This window comes from Eupeodes corollae, chromosome 1 (assembly GCF_945859685.1).
Source record: "Eupeodes corollae chromosome 1, idEupCoro1.1, whole genome shotgun sequence".
Taxonomy (NCBI): domain Eukaryota; kingdom Metazoa; phylum Arthropoda; class Insecta; order Diptera; family Syrphidae; genus Eupeodes; species Eupeodes corollae.
Genome location: NC_079147.1, coordinates 96,604,238 through 96,626,249, shown reverse-complemented (window position 1 = coordinate 96,626,249; position 22,012 = coordinate 96,604,238). Strand labels below are relative to the sequence as shown.

Below are 22,012 nucleotides of genomic sequence, written 5' to 3'. Positions count from 1 at the left end.
TGATTTGAACACACATAAGTATTTATAATTAAATGAAACGACATGACGTTTAGGTGTCGTTCATATTCAACAAAAAGCTAAATTCTTGGCCGTAAAAATAAATTACATGTTGAGTTCAGGGCAAATTTTTAAATGATCACAATGTCTGAAAATTAACTTGTCTATAATCAAATGACATGTAGTGTAGTACAAATGCCACAGTATCAACAACCTAAACAAATACATATACCAAAAAAGAAAAAGAATATATTTTTGTTTTGCTATATTCCAGCTCTAGACCAGCTGACTGACAGAGTGGCAAAGTCAGTGGCAACGAGCAACGACAACGACTATTGTTTATGCTACCGTCTCTCAAGTCTCAACTGAACTCAATTCCATCGATACAAGAAACAACAACAAAACGCAACTACGAAGCTAAAATAACGTCAATAGTATAAAGTCGGATTTCTGATATAGGGCATCCGCTGAATACACTTGGAGCTCTAGACAAACTGAGAACTTGACGGTAGTCTAGGCAAGGCAGTATGCAAGCACGATTCAAATTGAAATGTCGAGTAGGTCGATTAGCTCCTCTGTTACTGTCTTGATATTGTATCGGTCTTCTTCGCATTAAAATCGAAATAATAAAAGGAACAACAATTTTTTCCAAAACAAACGATTACGTACCGACGAGTATTTTGATTTCTTTTCTTAGTTTTTGTATATTCAACTTTTGCCAATATTAGTTGTCATTCAAAAATTCGTTAAACAAAATAAATAAAGTATCTAAGTTCCTTTTCGTTTTTAACTTGAAGCCTGTTTCCATCATCATCTCAAGGCGTGTGTGGTTTTTTTTTGTTTCGCTCTCTTCAAATATTAATCAGCGAAATAAGTTCCAACGAAGTGTGGTGTCATAGTTATTTTATGTGGCGTGTTAACCAAAACAGAGGCCAAGCTGCTAAGTGATAATAATTAAACCTCTATACCTGCCCTTAGACTAAGGGTGCTTGCTACCTTACCTACGTTATATTAAACGTCGGTCGTCTTCATCCCTGCGAAACTCATCAGCATACTTTTTTGCAGGTAGGTTGAGTTAAGTTAAGTTAAGTTAAGTTAAGTTGGTGCATTAACACAAAAAGCTAGTTAAATTATGTAACCTTGGCATTGTTGCGGCATGTACTCAAGGCCTTCGTGTTGTTGCTGTTGTTTTAAGTTGTGTTTTCTTTTTACTAAGAAAGGTGACCATCTTCTTGTATGTACTTATTTATTTTAAAACAGATAGCATTGAGTAATGCAAGTTCTAAGTACGATACATCAATCATAGTCACATAGTAATTTAAAATACTTAGGAAATGATATCTAATGAGGAATTAAGCTAGCTTCAATATTTGCAAACTCGTATAATTATAAGATACTCAAGGCTTTGTTTTTCAGCGGTCAGTTAGATAACTCTGGGCAATAATAAAGTCAAGAAGCAGTCTTAAATAGATATGGATACAAAATTAAGAGCTTTGGCTTGGTTAATCTCGAGAGTACTTCGGAATGTGTGCTAATCTTTAATCCCTCATTGTAGAACCGGGCTTTGAGACCGTTTTCTATTGGTTCTAGTTAAATATCGCTAATCAACTAAGAATCGAATGATTAGATAAATTTGTGATTAAGAAATCAAGTTTGTTTTGTTGTTTTAATAATATTTTGTTGTACAAGTGTGCGGTGGATGATTCACCAAGTGAAATAATCGTGGATTAAAGAGCTTCGATTTAGAGGTTTCGTTATAACTCATCAAATTCTTGAGTAATTAATTATCTAGCTCTGGACTTGTTGGTTAAAGTTTATTGACACTTAAATTAATATTTTTGTCTTTATTCTTAAAGTTGGTATTTCAATATTTATACCCGAATCCTGAATATTGTCAAGAAAAGATATTTATTGAGTATGGACTTACAATTAGATAGAAAGGTATACGTACGTACCTTTTTCAATTTGATACAACGAAAGATATTTTGCAAAGCATAAAGGTCATGAAAAATTGTTGTTATTTGTTTTGAAGTAAAATGCAAATTTTTGTAATTTGGCACAAAAACCAAGGTGGGAATCGTGACTGTGATTTAAAAGAGCTATCGATAAGTATACTCGAAGATAGCCTTTTTTTATAAATGTTGTAGACCTTGCATTTGTAATTAAAATTCGTACTTATGCACAACAAAACAACTGTACAAGGTATTCAAATAGTTTTTGTAAACAATTTTGATTAAAATAAGTTGTGATGGAATGAATGGATTGGTAAAACTTTCAAATTACCAATCTACACGTGGCCTAAGAGAAAAAAGTTGCTAAAAGGTTTTAAATTACAAAATCTCGGCGGGCAATTGTGATTTGTCTTTGAGAAATAGCACGGACAGGAAATATTTCTTGCAAAAGTACGAACTGTGATTGCAAAATGCTCATCATAATTACCGATCGATTGCACTTGCGTCCCTTCTTTTCAAGGTCATGGAAACGCTGATTAATTGTCAGCTCAAGAAATATCTCAAAGATCAAAAACTTGTGATCGACAACACAGCTTTCGCTGCAATAGGTCGACTGGTAAACTCATGGTTTATTTAACCGAACATCGTTTTGGAGAAACTAAGATTATTGCACATAATATTTCAAAGCATTTGATAATTGATAGGGTTTAGTAACAGGCTCTCTTATGGAAAATGCGTGCTTTAGGTTTTAATGAATTTCTCCTTTATTGGATTAGTAATTACCTTTTGAATGTTTCAATACAAGTCGTGTGGGATGGGTTTATGTCTGAAAATCACAAAATAAATGCTGATGTACCTCAGGGCTCTGTTCTGCCTCCAACACTTTTCTCATTTTAATTAATAATCTTCTGTCTGCAACTTATAATCCAATATTTTGTTTTGCTGACAAAAGCACTCTTAGCTTTTAATATTCGTTTTAAGACTCGCATCCCTTTTTCTCGAATTGGGAACTGCAACGAAAAAATATGACAAGCTCATTAAATTCCAACCTAAACTGCATTGTACAATTAGGAATAACAAACCTTGTGGAATTTATTTCTTCGAAATGCAGTCTTGTATCGTTAAGGCGAGATATACCCCAGTTGCCATTACCCATGGATGGCACTTGCATCAATGAGACTGAATTACCCTATTAGATTACCCTATTAGACATGAAGATAGAGCTCCAGCTAATCTTCCATTTATTAAAGAAAAAGAAATCAGCAGGTGTCGATGGAATATCCAACATTGTACTACGATATTTACCTCAGGAAGCTGTGGACATTTATATCACTCTGTTTAAAACCGTTCTGAATAATACATATTATCTGGTCCGTTGGAAGACAGCTTTGCTACATCCTCTCCGAAAAAGGGAAAGGACAACTGCAACCCTGTGACTCTTGGGTCGATAAGTCTTCTGCCGAGAATCAGTAAGCTATTCGAGAAGCTTATAAATAGAGTTCTGTCGAAGTGGGTTGAGAACAACAAAATAATTCCGGATAATCATTTCGGCTTTAAGGCGGAAACTGACACATTCTAAGCTTGTTTCTGATAACCAGTGGAACAGATCTAAAAGGCAATGTACGGGTGCTTGTCTGGTTGACATGGAGATGGCTTTCTACACCGTATGGTTAGAGGGTCTGTATCTAAAGTTAAACAGACTTGGCAAAAGTAAACCCCTGTTGTATATGCTTTATGACATGCCTAATGGTAGACTGTTTACTGTCAAAATTGGCAATGTAACATCCACCAAAATCTATGATATTATAAAAATGGTCTTCAACAAGAAGCGGTTAACTCGCCGATCTTGTTCAGCATTCACACCAGTGATCTAAAAGCAAGTCTGACTCAGGCAATAGCGTACGTCGATGTCCTTATTGCTTACAGAACTGCCAATTGAGGTTATCAAGACACTTTTGCAAAATTCAGCAATATTACGGACTGAAAGTTGTAAATCAACTGAAAGTTGTTAATCAACTTTCAGGAATGCAAAACTATTCTGTTCAATACTCCGATGTATAGAGCCCTAAGGGATACGAGAAAGACCTGTAAAAATCTAGTGATCGTTGGACCTAATCGACAGCAACTGGAGAATAAAAATGTCGTCAAGTACCTTGGCATTTAGTTGGATCTGTACTTGTATTTCGAAAGACATATGAGTGCTGCTCTGGCCAGAGCTAAGGCTAGGCAATTGCCTTGACAAAATGGTTGTTTTTTAGCAGATGTCTTGACAGTAGGGTGAAGGTGATTTGCTACATGGCCCTTATCCAGCCAATGATTGCCTATGGGTGCCCGGTATGGTTCAACGTTGCCCTATCACACATGGAAAAGGTAAGGGTGTTTGAGAGACAATTTCTGCTACGTGGCCTTGTACAAACAATACTATTTCTACCAGGTTCTATACAACGGAGCCAAAACGTCGTCGATTAACAGATTAATTTTTGGGGCTAATACTACCCCTACAATGAGTGGTACGAAAGTGCACATTTAAATGGTAACATTCCGCACGAAGCTTTCCTCTACTTAGACAATCGAGGGCTAATACAGGATAAGGAGGCGGTTCCGCTAATCTACCACGTCAGCCGTAAAACTGTAGATAGGCGACTCCTTTACAGTCGAGACGTCCTCACACTGGATGGAGCCGAGCACCTTCAGTTCAGTAGGACTGTTTTCGATAGGGACCGAAGAGATAGGGTGAGACAGGAAAACCAGTTTTGGTGGATTCAAATTGAGAATGTCATATAAAGTTTGCTAGGGTGTTTGATCTTGGCCGGCTTACATAGGTTTAAGGATTAGGTTAGGTACAATAAAAAAAAAAACATTAAAAAAAAAACACAAACAAAATAAAAGCTTACTCTGGCTGTTCTAGTTTTTAAGTATTTTTAAATAATGTTTGCCTAGTTATAAGATATTTTTAAGATTTTGGTAAAATAAAAAAAAAAACAGTTCAAACGTAAAACTCGCGTTTCTAGGAATGTTCATCAGTAAACCCCAGAGTCCAACTTCGATCGTATTATCAAGTACAGAGATTCGTTTTTTAACCGTACTATGCGAATGTGGAATGCCTGACTACATTCTGTCTCTTCCAGTCATTGCAATATCCAAGAATTCAAAACCAATGTGTACCGACACCTCCTTCCGAACCATCTCTTGGGCGTTGAAAGTTTCCTGGTCCTGTAGTTTGACGTTTCGGACAGGAAAATCGGCTGCCAAGATCATGTGATTTGACCTGATAAGATTGTATTTTGTATGAGGCTACGCAAAAACCGTTGTAACGCTAATACTCTAGATTCATTAAAAAGCAACATTACAAATGTTAAGATCAAGATACCACCCAAAATGTGCGATTAGCGAATTCTTGCTATTTGAATGGTATTGTTGTTCACGCTTAATGGCAAAAAAACTTTATAAATAAATTGAAAACCGAAGAATGAACAACCGGAAAATGTGTTCGAAAAACATTTTATTAAGGCAAGCGCAAAACTATTAACATTCATTTTATGCATAGACGTCATAAATATGGGTACGTACTTAATAAAATGCAGAATTGTTGATGCAAACGTTTGATAACCTTAATTGACCTTGTATTATAAATATTATCAATGAATAGTGTTTAAAGAAAAAAAAATAAATAGAGGGCAATACTCTAGATAAAAATGAAATGCCTTTTAATTGGGCCTTTATGTTAGTGAGAGCTTGTAAAAATACAATCAACACAAAGCGCATGTGATAAGTTCATATTGTAAGTAATAATATTTTATAGTTTCTTTCAACATTTACAATAAATATTTGATAAATACAACTTGAATGGCTTTTTAAATTGCAGAAAGAACTCGATCATTAAAAGAGTTACATAAGGTCTTGAGAAACATAGTAGAATTATGTATTTCGTTTTAAGCAATTGCAACCACTAAAAAAAATTAAGTGAAATTGTTTTTTCAATATGAAATAGCACAACAAAATGTAAAACAAATGTTTTTTGTATTCATATTTTAAAACAAACGTTTTTTTATTTATATTTTAAAATTAACTGTTGAACTAGTGAAGTTCCATTCACAAAAGTGAATGTGTGGAGTAATTTTTATTAGATTATTATTATTAAATACGGTTCGATTTGACAGTATAAAAACTTGTTTAAAAAATTTATACGTAAAACATAGTTATCAATTATTCTAAAATTAAGATTACCTGGTCTCTTAAGAACTTTATAACAATACATGTCGCACTGAAATAATTTTCTAATCCATAAATAGTGACCCTAGTGGAGTAGGGTACAATCGAGATTTACCACATATTTTTTTGAGAACACTTTTCGCAAAACTAATAAAGGTTTTATTTTCCTGTAATAAAAATTTCAACAACAAGAAATTCAATATTCAAGTTTCAAATAAAAAATACCATAATAAGTTTCAAGTAGCAGTTTGGAAAAGCGAACTTCACGCAAAAAGAAGAAGTTTCTAACAGTGCACCGAAAATACTGTCTAAGATTTTCTGTGTGGTTATAAAAACGCATTCTAGAATCAATTATATACCCCAAATACTTCAATTCATTAACTATTTTTTATTTGAAACATTTATGAATGTAATGGGAGTAAGCATAAGATTATAAGTTCAGTTAAAAAGCTTAATTAGATCAGCATCAACAATTTTATCGCCAGACAAAGTGAAAAACATTATCTTGGTTTTAGAACTAGTTATCAATTTGTGCACTGCAAACTAGATTCTAATCAAGATGAGATCCCAATTTATATTAGATATAAGATTCAGACAACTATATACACCATACGAAAAACCAACATCTTCTGGGAAGACTGTCAGAGAATCCTTAATGGTAGACTAAAAAAAGGATGAATGGATACCAATAAATGTATTGGTCCTAAAAACAAATGGCTTTATATTACTCTTAATACCATCAAATTTCACTCTTTAAGCTCTTAATCAACCACCTCGAAAACCAGCACTTTAAAGTTTGCTGATCAAAATTTCCTGAATAACCATGGGCAGGTTCAGACAATATAAGGAACTTCATTTGCAGTCAACTTAATTCTTTGAACGTAAATTTTGACCAAAGCAACTAGTTATAGTTTTTCAAATTTAGAACTTTACGTCATAAACCTCTACCTTGAGTTCATAGTACAAAAACTACCAACAACACGATATATTTCTAATTGGAAAGAAATATTACTTATTTTTTTTTTTAAATTGGCAAATAACCCTTTTCCAAAATAATAATAAATGGAGTTTTGAAGAAAATAAAAAAAAATGGTTTCCATGCGCTCTAAGTGACCCAGCCATTTTAGCAGTTGGACTTTTACCCTTCTGGCTAAGTCTACGTCGCTGTACAGCCCGTACAGCTCGTCGTTCCATCTTCTCCTCCGCTCCCCTTCGATGCATACGGGACCGTAGATCACACGAAGAACTTTTCTCTCGAACCGACCCAAGGTGCTTTCATCCGCTTTTGTCATAGTCCATGCTTCTGCACCATATAGCAGGACGGGGATGATAAGGGTCTTTTATAGCGACACTTTGGTCCCACGAGAGAGGACTTTACCACTCAATTGCTTTCTTAGAAGAAACATCAAGAGTTATTTTCCGTTTGATCTCAGCTCTGTTATTGTTTTCTGCATTTACAAGGGAGCCCAGGTAGACGAAGTCCTTGACTAACTCAAAGTTACGTACTTCGATGGTGACGTTTTGACCAAGACGTCGCGGTCGGTGTTGTAGGTCATTGTTTGACGACGGCATGTACTTTGTTTTGCTTCATTAACCGTTAAACCCATTTTTATCGCCTCTGCCTCAATACTCACAAAAGTCCAATTGACATCATGCTGAGATCTTCCGATTATGTCTATGTCATCAGAATATGCTAGTAATTGGATAGATTTTGAAAGACAGTTCCACTAGTGTTGACGTGCTCTGCACTATTTTCAAGTACGATGTTAAAAAAATCTGTCTAAAACCTTTTTTGACATCGAAAGGTTCTTTTAAGTTGTTTCCAACCTTTATGGAGCAGCGTGAATTCTCCATGGTCATCCTGCACAAACGGACGAGTTTGGCAGGGATGCAAAAACTAGACATGGCTCTATACAGCACGTCCCTTCTGAGAAGTTGGTGTTCCTCTCGCCTCTTCTACTTATAGAGCTCATGAGCAGCTCTCGTAATTTTATGCAGTGCCGTTTTGCGTGCCTGTTGTTTGGCTGCATTTGCCTGCCAACATTCCTCATCAAACCAGGGGTTCCTTGTTGGTGGTTTCTTGAAACCCAGCACATCAGAGGCGGCTTCTCTGATTGCATCTTGGCAATGTTGCCACTGGTTTTCAATACATTGTGTTTGCGGCAGAGAGCTTCGAAAGAGGTTACTTGTAACTCGGTCGGAAAAGGATTTGGCGATCTCTTGCGATTGTAGCCGTTCGACGTTGTACCTTCTCACAGCACCTCCCTGTTTTGCCTTTTGTCTTTGGAAACCTGAAGTGCTGCCTTGGCTACAATGAAGTAGTGGTCCAAATCGATGTTAGTTAATCGGAAAGTTCGGACATCCATGATGCTGGAAGCGTGTCTGGCGTCCATCGCAATATGGTCAATCAGGTTAACGGTAGATTGATCTGGAGAACTCCAAGTTAATTTGTGGATGTTGAGTTGTGAAAAACGCGTACTGACTACCATGACGTTTCGCCCGCAGCAAAATCTAAGAGCCTAAATCCAGTGTCGGAAGTGTTGTCGTGCAGGCCCCCGATTATTCCACCAAAGATGTCTTCCCTTCCTAGCTTGGCCTTGATGCGTATAGGCACCCGATGTTCACCGCGGGGAGGAGAGAGTAGGAGTTGGTAGACAGAGGTGGGTTTTGAGAAAAAACCTGTGGACGCTTGTGTCCTCTTGATTGCACATGTCTACCATTTGAACGCAGTTATTTAGAACTTAATAATATACGTTTTACATTCCCATTGTCAAGATATCGAGTTTCGAAAAAAAAATTTAATATTAAAAAATCAAAATATTTAAACAATAACAATTTATATTATTGAGCTACTTTAATAGCTTATGCAGAAAAATTATTCAAATCGTTTGATTAAGGCAAGGCCAAACAATTTGTATGGGGAGTGGAGTACTCTTATTTTGAGTCAGCTCAACACCTTAATTTTCAAATTTGAAGTCAATCGAACCCATGCTTTGTGCAGTAGGGACCAGGCCAGACACACAGACAAACGGACATACCTACTTTTTTCGACGTTTCTACCATCGCTATGTCATGTTTGAATAAAATTAAGTTTATAATTAACGAATATTTCTTTTTGTTTTTGAATATAAGAAATTCTTAAAATTCAAGCAATTTCTATCAAATCTATTGAAATAGGATGCATACAGATGGCGCACCATTAAATTTTCTCTCGACACTTTAAACTTTGTCATTCCCTTAAAACAAAAAATATTCATGTTGACGTTAATTGGTGGGAAACAAGAAAAGTTGCAACAAATGTTCGATTATTTAATTTCACACAAAACTTTTGTTCTGTAAACTGTTATTAAGGGAAAGTTTTGCTCTTTAAGATACCATAGACATTCTCGAAAATGGGAAATTATATAATTGAACATTTTTGACAGAACCCAATAAAAAGTAAAAGTTGGAAAAAAATTGCTTTTAGGCCTGTTATGAAAAATTCAATACGAAAATAGTTCCAAAGTTAAATTTTTGGCTAAGCTAATCTGTTTTAAATGAGTGAAAAAGCTTTCAAGTTTTAATCTTCCTCAGATATATAAGTAAAAGCAAGTTCGTGAGACTCGTGTAACAATTAATAATCAACATTATAATAATTTATTCAAATATATAATTTATTGACAATGAATCATATTGAAAACTAAAAACTAGAAAACACACCCCAAATTTATATGTTTTTTGACCCAAAATGTATGATACATTTCAAAGTGTAGAATCCTTTGTTATAACTACTACATTGTTTATTTTATAGGCTAGGTTTTTGTACCTTGGGGTGGGTTTTAAGCATTTGAAATGAGGAATTAGGTTATCGTGTTAAGTCTATATCAAAGTAAGACCATTTAGACAATCCCTGAAGTAAAGTATTAAAGAGAAGTGTGTGAAAGATGTCAGTTTCCTTCTAACAGACAATAAAAGCTCCCAATATAATTTTTAAGACATAATACAAAATTAATTTGAAAGTGATTAAATATTTCTTCAAGTTATTTAAAAAATATATAGGTATGTGTATTAGTCGTGTTATTCTATTATTGCGATGTAACTCCTGACAATAGTTAGGTAAAGTTTACGTAGCTGTTTTCATTGTCTGTATAATGTGTGAAAGCTTCGGGAAACGGCGGACTGGTCGATTCAAATTTAACGTTCGATTCAAATTTGATTGCTAACAGTATAATGTGTAAAAGGGAATACAAGTGAAACAATGTTTGACTGTCAGTCTTCATAAGTTACAAATTCCCATTAAATAAATAAAGAAGAAGAATAAAGAGAAAAAGGACATTTTGGATTTTTTTTTCAAATATTAGTTAAGAGGCTTGGCCACATAAGAGGCCGATAAAAATATCATCTGGGGAGTTTTTTTTTCGAAAAACTACAAAATATCAGTGAAACTGTGTGAACTACATACGGCAATGGCTTCACCCAATAAACTTTTCCATCTAGCTTAATAGTCACGTTCCACTTATGCATCACCTGATCCGCGGTCTTTCTCTACTGCACAATCCTGTGGATGTGGATACGTAGACTTTCCGGGCCGAAAAGTCATCTTAGTCGTTGTACTTTTATTCTTCTAGCTAAGTCTATATCGCTGTAAAGCTCGTACAGCCTGCCGTTCCATCTTCTCCTCCATTCCCGCGAAGAACTTTTCTCTCGCAACGACCTTAGGTGCTTTAGTCATAGTCCATGCTTCTGCACCTTATACAGACGTCTCGTCGGTGTTGTAGACAGCATGTTCCTTGCTTTGCCCTCATTAACCGTCAAACCCATCTTTGCCACCTCTGTGTTCTTCCGATTATGTCAATGTCATTAGCATGTCCTAATTATTGGACAGACTTTTAAAAGATAGTGCCTCTAGTGTTGATGACGGGAGAAGGAAGATGTTAAAGAAATCGCATGACAGCGCATCACCTTATGAAAAGCCTTTTTTTAACATCGAATGTTTCTGTTAAGTTTTTTCGAACTTTTTTGGAGCAGTGTAAATTCTCCATGGCCAAATTGCACAAAGGACGAGTTTGATAGGGATGTCAAAACTAGACATGCTCGTCCCTGTGGATGCCTTGAAATCGATGAAGAAATGGTGGGTGTCGATTTGATGTTCTCGGATTTTGTCCATGATCTGACATTATGAATTTTTGATGGCCTGCAGGCTTTCCTGGTCTAAAATCACACTGATAAGGACCTGTCAGGTTGTTGAAGATGGGATGAATGTATTTTCTAGAATATATTCAAAATTTCAAGTTAATCGGATGATAATTGGATAAGTCATGAGTCCGACCAACGCGTTTAAAGTTTTGATTAATAGTAAATCAAGAATAATTTTGCAATACCTTTAATATTTAAACTCAAAAATTATAAGTAAAAGGTTTTTTCTCGGACGTATATCTATTCCCGATAATTAGTTTTTGGGTTTACTTATTTTGAGGTGCTATGGGACCATTTAAAATTAAATTTCGAAAATTCTATGGTGATCCAACCTTTCAACATCAAAACTTGACTTTCAACATTTGACATTTAAATATCAAGCCTTTTGCTTCAATATTAAACCCTTAAGTTTTGCAATGATTTTAAACTATAGGCAAAAGCATCAACACTTCATAAAAATGTATTTGTGCAACAAGTTTCCTTCAGTAATTGTAGTTGAAAAATAGAACGCATTAGTAAACAAAAATATCAAAAAATTAAAGTTGGTTAATAACACAATAATAAAATTTAATGACGCCAATGCAATCGGTCAATATAATTTCAAAATCATCTTCCTAGATAAATATATCAAACTTACCATTACTTTCATAAATTTTATTAACTTCTTCATAACTTATTTAATAAACCTCATCAACACTTCGTCAAGTCAATTGACATGTCAAACAAATGTCAATTTTATTATTAACCTTCTAATTAAGAACTCTTTCTATATTTATACGAGTATCTATACAAATTTTATAGCCAAGCAAATAAATCTCATTATTCTTCAATAGCACAATCAGTGTCGTTTATTTACCTATACAATACGTTTTTGTACGTACTTATTTAAACTAAAAATAGATTTATAAATGCAAATTAACCTGCCAAGTACTGAAGCCGGTGGAGGCCGAGAACCTATTCATATTCAGTATTCAAACTAAAGTATGGGTATGGACTTGGCTATTAATGTATATCAAATATCAGTACGTATGTCGTTGAATGTGGGAAAATTGCAAATTAAATAATGAAGATGTAGAGCTCATAAAAATTACATTAACTGTAATTTATTTGCAATTTTAATTTATAACATGTTCTTTTGAGGGATGCACAAAAGTTTGATAGACTCTGATTAAGCTTGTAAAAGATTTGTTTAAATCTGTTTAATCTTTTCTTTGTTGATAAGCGTTAAGTAATTATTACAACATAAACTTAAAAAAAAGCACTGAGTAGTAATTCTGCTTTGAAAAGTAGTGTGATCTTGAAGGAAATTTAGATATTAATGTTAACAAGGTTTAATATCAGTTTACTTTGAGCCGTGTTATATAAAAGCTTATTATCAGACCTATAGATTTTTATTGTTGTTTCTACACTTTATTGAATTTGTACAATAGTAAAAAAAATGCTTCATAATTTGTATGACGGGTAGTCACTATATACTTCATTTTTGAAGTTTTGTATCTCAGAAAGTATTTAAGTATTTTTTGTATTGAGCTTAACTTCTAACGCTCCTTACCTCAGCTACGAACAGATCGCTAGAAATTGCTTTTCCACTTATACACATAAGAGGAAAGAGGAAACCACAATGGTGGGCCTCAGAGCTTGACTCGCTCAGGAAATAATGCAGGAAACTTTTCAACCGGGCCAAAGCTGCAAGACTAGCCTCTCACTGGGACTTTTACAAAGAATCCCTAAGAGTCTACAAGAAGGCACTAAGGAAATCTAAGCGATCTTCTTGGCCATCCTTCTGTTGCACGACAAACGAAGAAACTTCTGAAACCTCTAGGTTACGGAAAATTCTTTCAACTAGTCCAGCGATGCCAAGCTGCTTGAAAAATGCAGACGGCTCCTGGACAAATTCAAGTAATGAATCACTGAACTTACTATTGGACACTCACTTTCCTGGTATGTAGTTCTGTTACCAAAACTTGCAACAATTATATACGTTCAAGTTGAAATACAACATATCGGCAAGGTCTGATCACAAGGGACAAGCTACAATGGGCTCTCAACAGCTTCAAACCATTTAAATCTGTAGGACCAGATGAAATAATACCAGCCGAGTTACAAAAGGCTTTTGACATAATTGCACCAATCCTTAAGGCAATTTTTACCAGCTGTTTATACCCAGTCTATGTTCCGAAGCAGATAAATGCTCGCAAGTCAATCCTAAAGATCTACGACCTATAAGTCCATCATCTTTTCTTTTTAAGACCTTGGCAATATTGATTGATATCCATTTAAGGGCAAGTATTGATACAAGAATTCTGTCTTCGTCTCAACATGCCTAATGTAAAGGTAAATCGGTGGAAACAGCGTTACACACTTTAGTAAACACCGTCGAATATTCCCTTCATCATAAGAGTTCACTATGGTTGCTTTCCTTGAAATGAAAGTTGCCTTTAACAATGTGGACACATCTGCAATCACATCTGCACTAAGATCTCTAAATGTAGAGAGTTCGATTGGGGGAGTTAATTTATTTAATGCTTACTTGCAGAATAATTAACTCAAAACTGGGCAACTCTTCTGGTAGACGATACGTTAGTAGAGGGACACCGCAAGGTGGTGTTCTATCCCCTCTCCTCTGGAACCTAGTGGTGAATGAAATCCTAACTAGTCTGGATGCGGATGGCTTCATAGTGATAGCCTATGTGGACGACGTTGCTATAGCAGTTTCAGGAAAGCATCTTAATATCCTAAAAGAACTCTTACAAAATGCCTTGGACAGACTAATACTTTGGGCAAATCGGTGTGGACTGGGTGTTAACCCACACAAAACCGATGTGGCTTTAGAGAAAGGTATAAACAGGGATAAGTTAAATAAAGTCCAACGTTCGGCTTGCCTATGTATAAGCGGGTCGCTTCGCACAACCCCATATCTGCGGCACTGGACCCCTTACTCTACCTAACACCTCTTGACATGTTTAGCAAACAAATAGCTGCTAGCTCTGCTATTCACCTCAAAGCTTCGTCGCAGTGGAACAACAACATTGGCCACTCCGTAATTCTTAGGTTTTAAGAATCAATTCCAAAGCACACAGACTACACCATCTCCCAACTGCAATTCGACAGAAATTTCCAGATTTCTTTACCTCCCAGATCTTTTTGGGAGGATAGGACATTCTTGGAGGATGAGTCAATCCATTTTTCAAAAACAAAAGAAGGGGTTGGTGGAGGTGTGTACTCTGAACGACTGAAATAAAGTCTCTCATTCCGCCTTCCCAATTATTGTAGCGTGTTCCAGGCGGAACTTTTGCAGATAAAGGAAGGCTTAAAGAAAACGTGATATCGACATCTGATATCCGTATCTTTTCAGATAGTCAAGCCAAGGAAGAGGAGGAAACATTTCTTCATCTTCTCTGCACATGCCCTGCTCTGACTTGAAAACGCAAGAATTACCTAGGAAAATTCTTCTTTTACGATCTCAACAATCCAAATCACACTGCATAATCAGCCTCTCACATTTCGTAAGGGACTCAAACTGGTTCCATTGACCTTAGGAGGAAGCTTCAAGATTCATGTGGTATCACAATGAGCCATCAAACTGGCCTAAGTATGTCCGTTTCCATCTTGGACAGCCTTAAATTTCTTAAATTGCTTTTTAATGACTAGCTTAGTAAATATTGCATTTGAAGTTTCTACCTTTATTTGTTTTGAAGTTAGTACGAGTCCAACATCTGTTTCTGGAGTTTTTAAAGCAATTTAAGTAGGTACATTTGCTTCAAAATAGCATTAAAAAGAAGAGCCTTAGAACGATGTGAACTTTAAAGTTGAACTTATTTAATAGTACTTTTTTTAATAATTCTATTTTTTTTTTCTTAAAAATATATCACTTCTAGAATGCCATTATTTTCGAATACAGATATTTTGAATACAATAGTATTTTTGTTCGTAAATATTTCAGTTAAAATTCATACTAATTCTTAATAATGTAATAATGTGTAGGTGAAGTAAAACATTTAATTTAAGTGGATAGCAATATTACCTTGTGGGATCAACCAAATTTGCCATTTTGCACTGAAAGCATTGCATTCGTAAGAAATTTCGAACTCAAAATTTTAATGAATCTGACATTACGATGGTAGAATGATATTAAAACGTGGGTCAGCCGTTTCTTTTGTCCTGGCTCCTACAACTCTAAGTATTGGGTGGGCTTACTATAAATTTGCAAAATAAGGTTTTAAGACAATTCGAGCTGGCGTTTTTTAACTTTCGTACGTCCGTACTTTTGCGACTTTTTTTCATCGTCCATAGCTCAAGAACCAATAGACATGTCGACTTCAATAAAATTTTGTTATACAGATACGAGTAATAATGCAGAGAGATGTAGAAAGGGCTCTCAAGAAAATTGAGTTTGTGGTTTTCTTAGAATACCAATTTGAAAAAAAGGTGTACATTTTGGTTAAACCTTAATATCTCACGAACCAACAACGCTAGAGACTTGAATTAAATTTTATATAAATCAAAAAAAAATTTAAAAAAAATGTTGTCACCTCTAAAATTTTGAGAAAAATCGAACAGCAATTGGCTGAACCCAAACACAAAATTCCCTAATTTCGAACATAGGATTTTATATACAGTTTCAATGTAAGATATTTCAAGAAAAATTGTTTTTCAATAGTGTTTTTTGCTATTTTCTTTGATAATTCAATTTTATTGAAACATTAAACACATATTTGTCACAAAAACTTTAGAATATAAATAAATAAAGGCCTTTACAAACAAAATACAAAAATAGATGCCTTGTTTAAGTATTATAGGTATCATGTAATTCAGTCTTTTTATCTATAGAGTTAAAACATATTAATTAAAAAAAACTTAAAACTAAATAAATAAATAGCAGAATTCACAAACAAAATAAAAAGTTAATTAAAAATATATCATGTCTTATATCAGTCTTCAAATTAAACATTAAGAAAATTAAGTGCAAAAATTGCAAACAAAATCTTCATTTTGAGCCTCATTAAATGACATTGTGCAGAGTAAAGTACGCGCTAAATGGTACCATTTGTTGCACGTATAACAACCTATATTTTTTAAACCATCTTCTTCAGCATCTGTGTCAAGCTCATCTTCACAGACTCCACAAGATTGCTTTCAAGGTTTGTTAAAGATTTTCTTAGTCTTTCTTGGTCTGTTGTTCTTCTTCATTGCAAGTTTTTGATTCTTTCATTTCATTCTTAATTCTTTTCTCGCATCAATATCATTTTTTCGCTTTTCTTTTCCTGATTTTTATTAAATTCTTTCCACCTGGAAGATGAAATAGACATTGGTGGTCTATTGATCGGCTGTATTTTTGTTCCCCTCTTAGTAGTAATAGGAACTGGGTATTTGAAGTGTTTGTCAAAACTGGAACAAGTGCTAATTGGTGAGTCTACTAGCTTAAGTAATGATGTTGACGGTCCGAGAGTAGAATTCAAAATTCTGGGAGAAATGAAAAAAATCTTTCGAAGCGTTTTGGTTCGTAAACGAATTTTGAGAACTAGCAAGTGGGCTAAGCGGATTCAAAAAAATTAAATCTGTAGTTTACAAAAAAAAAACTGTTAATAGGTACCTACTGCAAAATGTTAAGGAGGTGAGTAGGTATACCATTATCTTCAAAAATTCTGTCAACAACTTCTTGAATCTCATCAAAATTAACAGTCGAAGAATTGTTTAGCCGAATGGAGTTATTTGTTTCGATAATTGGGAATGGTTCGGACTCAATTGTTTCTTCTTTTATGACCAGGATAGTGTTATCATCCAAATTAAATTCATGTATCTAACAATATCTGACAATCGTCTTGTCCAGCCTACTTTATTGAAAACCTAAGAACAATTCGGAAAAGGAAACCAAAAATAAATAATTGTCTTAAACTGAACACTGAAGAAAAAGATGTTCGAATATTGGAACCTAGGATTTTAAAGAGTTGCCTTTATTCGAACACCTGTGTTCAAGTAGGAAACTTGACAAAATTTGGATTCCTATGCTCGAACAGGCAAAATATAATTTATTTACTGACTTTTAAGCTACAAATTATATGTAAATTACAAATGTTATATATTAACTACAGAAAAAACACAAACAAATATATATTTACCTTAATTTGCCAGCAATGCAAACAGTTTCCCACAACGATCTCAACACTTTTTGTTTTTTTAACCAGAGCAGTAAACCACCACACTCTCTAAAGCAACAAGACAAACTGACATTTTTATAAGGTTTGACCTAAGTTGGACTAGATCAGAGTTTCTAAGGGCTAAGGGGTTATAACAAACATAGCGTTAACATTTGTATAAGCTGAAATCTAAGAAATTCAACAGTTTGAAGACTTTTTAAAAAATAGTGTTCGACTACTGGGAGTGTTTCTGAGTTACGCGACCCTATTCATATTTGTTACCGAGCTACTTTTTAATTAAAAACTACAATTTTAATATTCTCTCCAAATATAAACTATAAGGGACAAGTTTATACAGAATTGTGGCAATAACTATTATTACATTGTCTATTAATGTATTATTAAAAATTGTCTTATAATACACATATCTTCATGTACTCGTATTCATATCACAAACACAAACTTTCTTGAAACAACATCAGGTTTGTTTTGCGTATAAAATGGATTTTCCCACTTATACATTTCTAGGAAAACTTACTTTATATACAATTAAAAAACATCAATAAAAATCAAAAGTGTTGATTTGATCAGGTATTGCAATTCCATAGTATTTCTGATGTGATATCAGGTTATCATTTTTAAATACAAATTAAATGCAATTAAATTCTATATTCAAGTGCAAGTGACTAAGAATATTTTTTTCTAACAAAATAAAAGAATATTTGAATCAAATGCTTCCTTTTATTTCTAACAAGATCAATCAATAAAACAAATGAAATAAATTAACTTTCCTACTAAGCAAATATAATTAAAACACAATACACGCAATAACACTTCTAATATCTTCATATTTGACAGATATCAGTGACATCTAATGTCAGCAAAATGATCAACAACATAACTACTTAAGGCTTGAAAATAAAAATTGTTTTAATTAAAATTCATTATGGAACAATAATTATACGTAGTACATATATTTTTTCTAGTATCATGTACTTAATATCAATTAGTAGGTTTATATGTACTTCTGTTTACGTGCATACGAGTATATAAGGAATAAAATACATACTTTTTTAAGCCTAACAATGACCAGCAACCGATAAAGTTAAGTGCAGAGTGCTCTGACATTAAAATTAAGGTACAAAGTTTATTTTTATATATATAAGCAATTTATTAGTACTATAACTTGTATAAATAAAAATGATTCAAAGGCACAAAACAAAAGAAAGCAATAATAATACATCTCCTGACGTTTTATTAGGTCCAAAGTTCCTAACTTTTTTTTTACACATATGATAATGAATAAGTATAATTCAAAGGGTGTTTTTTAGAGGGTTACAAATTTGAAATTAAATAAAACAATCATTTACATGAAGTTTCCTTTATTATTTATCTTCTGGCTGCGTTAAATTGCCCGATCTTGCAGACAAATTCACTGGGCTCCTAACGAAAAAGCGGTTACCAAACGTTTTCATGAACAAATTAATCATGATGATTGTTGAATTGATGCAGTCACCATTGACTTTAACGTTCTGGCCAACATAAAAGTACGGAGCAATTATTTCACTTAACCATAAAAAACACTAAACAGTAAGTTTATGTTAATGTAATGTTGTCTTAACATACAATTTTGGATTATCATCACTAAAAACGCGGAATTTTTGTCCATTGACGTTTTTTATCAGCCAAAAGTGAGCTTCGTTAAATAAAATTCATGTATTTCAAACAGAACCATGATTTTAAATATAAATCTGTACAATTTTGAAGCGGTGTCGCTCAGGCATCAGTCGAATCATGTTAAAATGTCAAACGGAACTAAACCCAAATTACTTGAGGGCTGTCTAAATGTTCGATAGTGATGTTAAATTTAAGTTTTCTGAATATATTTTTCATTAACTATCACGAAACCTAGTATTTAATGGTATGCAGGATTTGATGGGCGCAAGTCTGAGAACCGCATAACTAATGCTGGTGGTCCCCAGGGCTCTGTTTTGTCTCCAACACCTTTTCTCATTTTTATTATTGATCTGCAACTTCTTATTCAATCCTTTGTTTCGCTGACTATAGTACCTTAGCTTTTTATAATCGTTTTCACATCCCTCTTCGGATATGGAACTACAACGACAAAATATGATAAGCTCCTAAATTCTGGCCTAAACAGCATTGTAAAAACGGGCATGCGGCCTTGTGTCGTTAAAGTCAGATATACCTTCCATGGATGTCACTTGCATCAATATTACTCAACAATTCACTAATAACTAACTGAATAACTCCGATCTCTGGGCTGGTGGTCCTGCAACTTAATTAAGGCCGTTTGAAGAGTATTGAACAAAGAGCATTTATATTGATTTTACCGTTATTTTAGTCGTTTATTCTGTAGAAAAAAAAGCCAACTGCATTCCTCCTCTTGAACAGTTAAAACGTAATACGCGCTTGTCTATTACAGATATGCGTTCTTTAGCCGTACTACGTGATGTGGAATGTCTTAACAACCTCTGTCTTTGCCAATCATTACAATATTCAGTAATTCAAAACCAATATGCACCTACACCTCCTTTCAAACCCTCCCTCACTTCCCCAATGCTTACACTGTGTCACTGCATAATAAGGGTAGTAATATCTCTTTACGTGTGCGCTTTTTATAGCCGTCTTGTTGTTAGCAAATGTCGTCAGCGTTTAGCTAAGGTCATGGAAACGCTGATTAATTATCAGCACAAGAAATATCTTGAAGAACGAAAGCTTCTTAATGATCGGCAGTATGGCTTTCGTAGCAATATGTCCACTGGTAAATTTGGCACCATGCTCTCTTATCGAAAATGTGTGCTTTTGGTATTGATAAATCTCTTCTACGTTGGTTAAAAAATTACCTTGCTAACCGTTCAATACAAGTTGTATTGGATGGTTTCAAGTCTGAAATTCATAAAATAAATGCTGGTGTTCCCCAGGGCTCCGTTTTATCTCCCACTCTCTTCCTTATATTCATAAATGATCTTTTGTCTGCCACTTCCAATCCATAAAATTGTTTTGTCGACGACAGTACCCTCAGCTTTTCATATTCGTTTCTAGATTCACATCCTTGTCCTTCGGATGAGGAACTTCAACGGCAGCGTATGATAAGCGCATTAAATTCTGATCTTGACAGCTTCGTCCAATAATGGGGAATCAAAAACCGTGTAGAATTTAATGCTTCGAAAACTGCTGTCTATGAGTGGCACTTGCGTCCAGGAAACTAATCAACTGTCAGTATTCGGTATGCGTATCACAGATCACCGTTTATGGAATGATCACATATAGTTGATATCGCCGAAAATGCTGGCAAGTGCTTAGGATTCCTCCGACGGTGTAAGAAATTTGTCACCCCTTCTGATCTGGCTGTAACTTACAAAGCCTTCGTTCGTCCAAAACTTGAATATGACTCGCATATTTGGGTAGGAGCCCCTAAAACAAGTTTGAGCCTTTTAGATAGGATACAAAAAAGAGCTTTGAAAATGATAAGCGATAGAACTATAACCGAAACATTTACATCTCTCGAACACCGGCGCAATGTTTCATGCCTTTCGATATTTTACAGATGATTCTACAAACAATGGTCTGTCGAATTAGCCAGTTGCATTCCAACCCCTCCAACAATTCAGCCGTAATACTCGCACTTCCAGGAATGCACATCAGTTTAGCTTGAGCTCAATTTCAGACGTATACTGTTAAGTATAGAGATTTTTTTTTTTACCACTCATCGAGAATGTGGAATGCTTTACCCAACTCTGTTTTCCCGTCCCATTTCAATATTAAAAATTTTAAGACCAATGTGCAACGGAATCTCAAATCTTAAATCCTTTCCTATTTCCCTTATTCTCGCACTGTGTTTAACCGTAAACGTGTTAATAATAATGACTTAAGGATCTTACCTTCGCTTCATATGCGACAATTTCGCTTATTGAGATAGAAATGAGCAATAAAACGCAATTCTTCGGATAGTGTACTTATGAACTTCGCGAACAAATTTATGAAGTAAATTTTTGCAATGAGTTGTTTCCGAGTTAAATGAATCATGACGATTCAAACCTTACTGAAAAAAAATGCCAACAAAGTCTGCCATTCTCTTCTGTCAGACAAAATTTATTGAAACTTTTCACGGAACGTAAAAAACACCCTATATGCATTTGAGTTAGTAGTTGGGCGTGGTTATTTGTGTTTTCTTTTCAAAATTCTTATTTTTGCTAAATAAGTTAAAGTTTAATAAAATTGATATATGCATAGATAAGATAATAATATTAAACTACCTATTGTTTTAAATTTTAAGTCAGCTGTTTCAAAAATGTCACATTTTAAGTCTTGATAAAACTTTTATCATTGACTAACTTATATATGTAATTAATTAGTGGTATAAATTAGGTAGGTACACAGTACACACGTCCTATATTATGATTTTCGTTATAGATTTGAAGGTCTTTTGAAATATTATCTAATCAAGATACTGCATGCTCCATAAAGCAGAAATATCAAAATCGGTATTCATTTTCAAACTTTTTCACACTTTAT

General features: G+C 34.3%; 1 protein-coding gene across 1 annotated transcript in view; it reads left to right on the top strand.

Moving 5' to 3' along the window:
* Positions 1-326: 326 nt before the first annotated feature.
* Positions 327-22,012, top strand: part of LOC129941573 (uncharacterized) — a 37,536-nt gene continuing 15,850 nt past the window's right edge. Inside the window, exon 1 of the mRNA XM_056050247.1 lies at positions 327-1,062. The gene's annotated coding sequence lies outside the window, so the exon portion shown is untranslated. The remainder of the gene's footprint in view (positions 1,063-22,012) is intronic.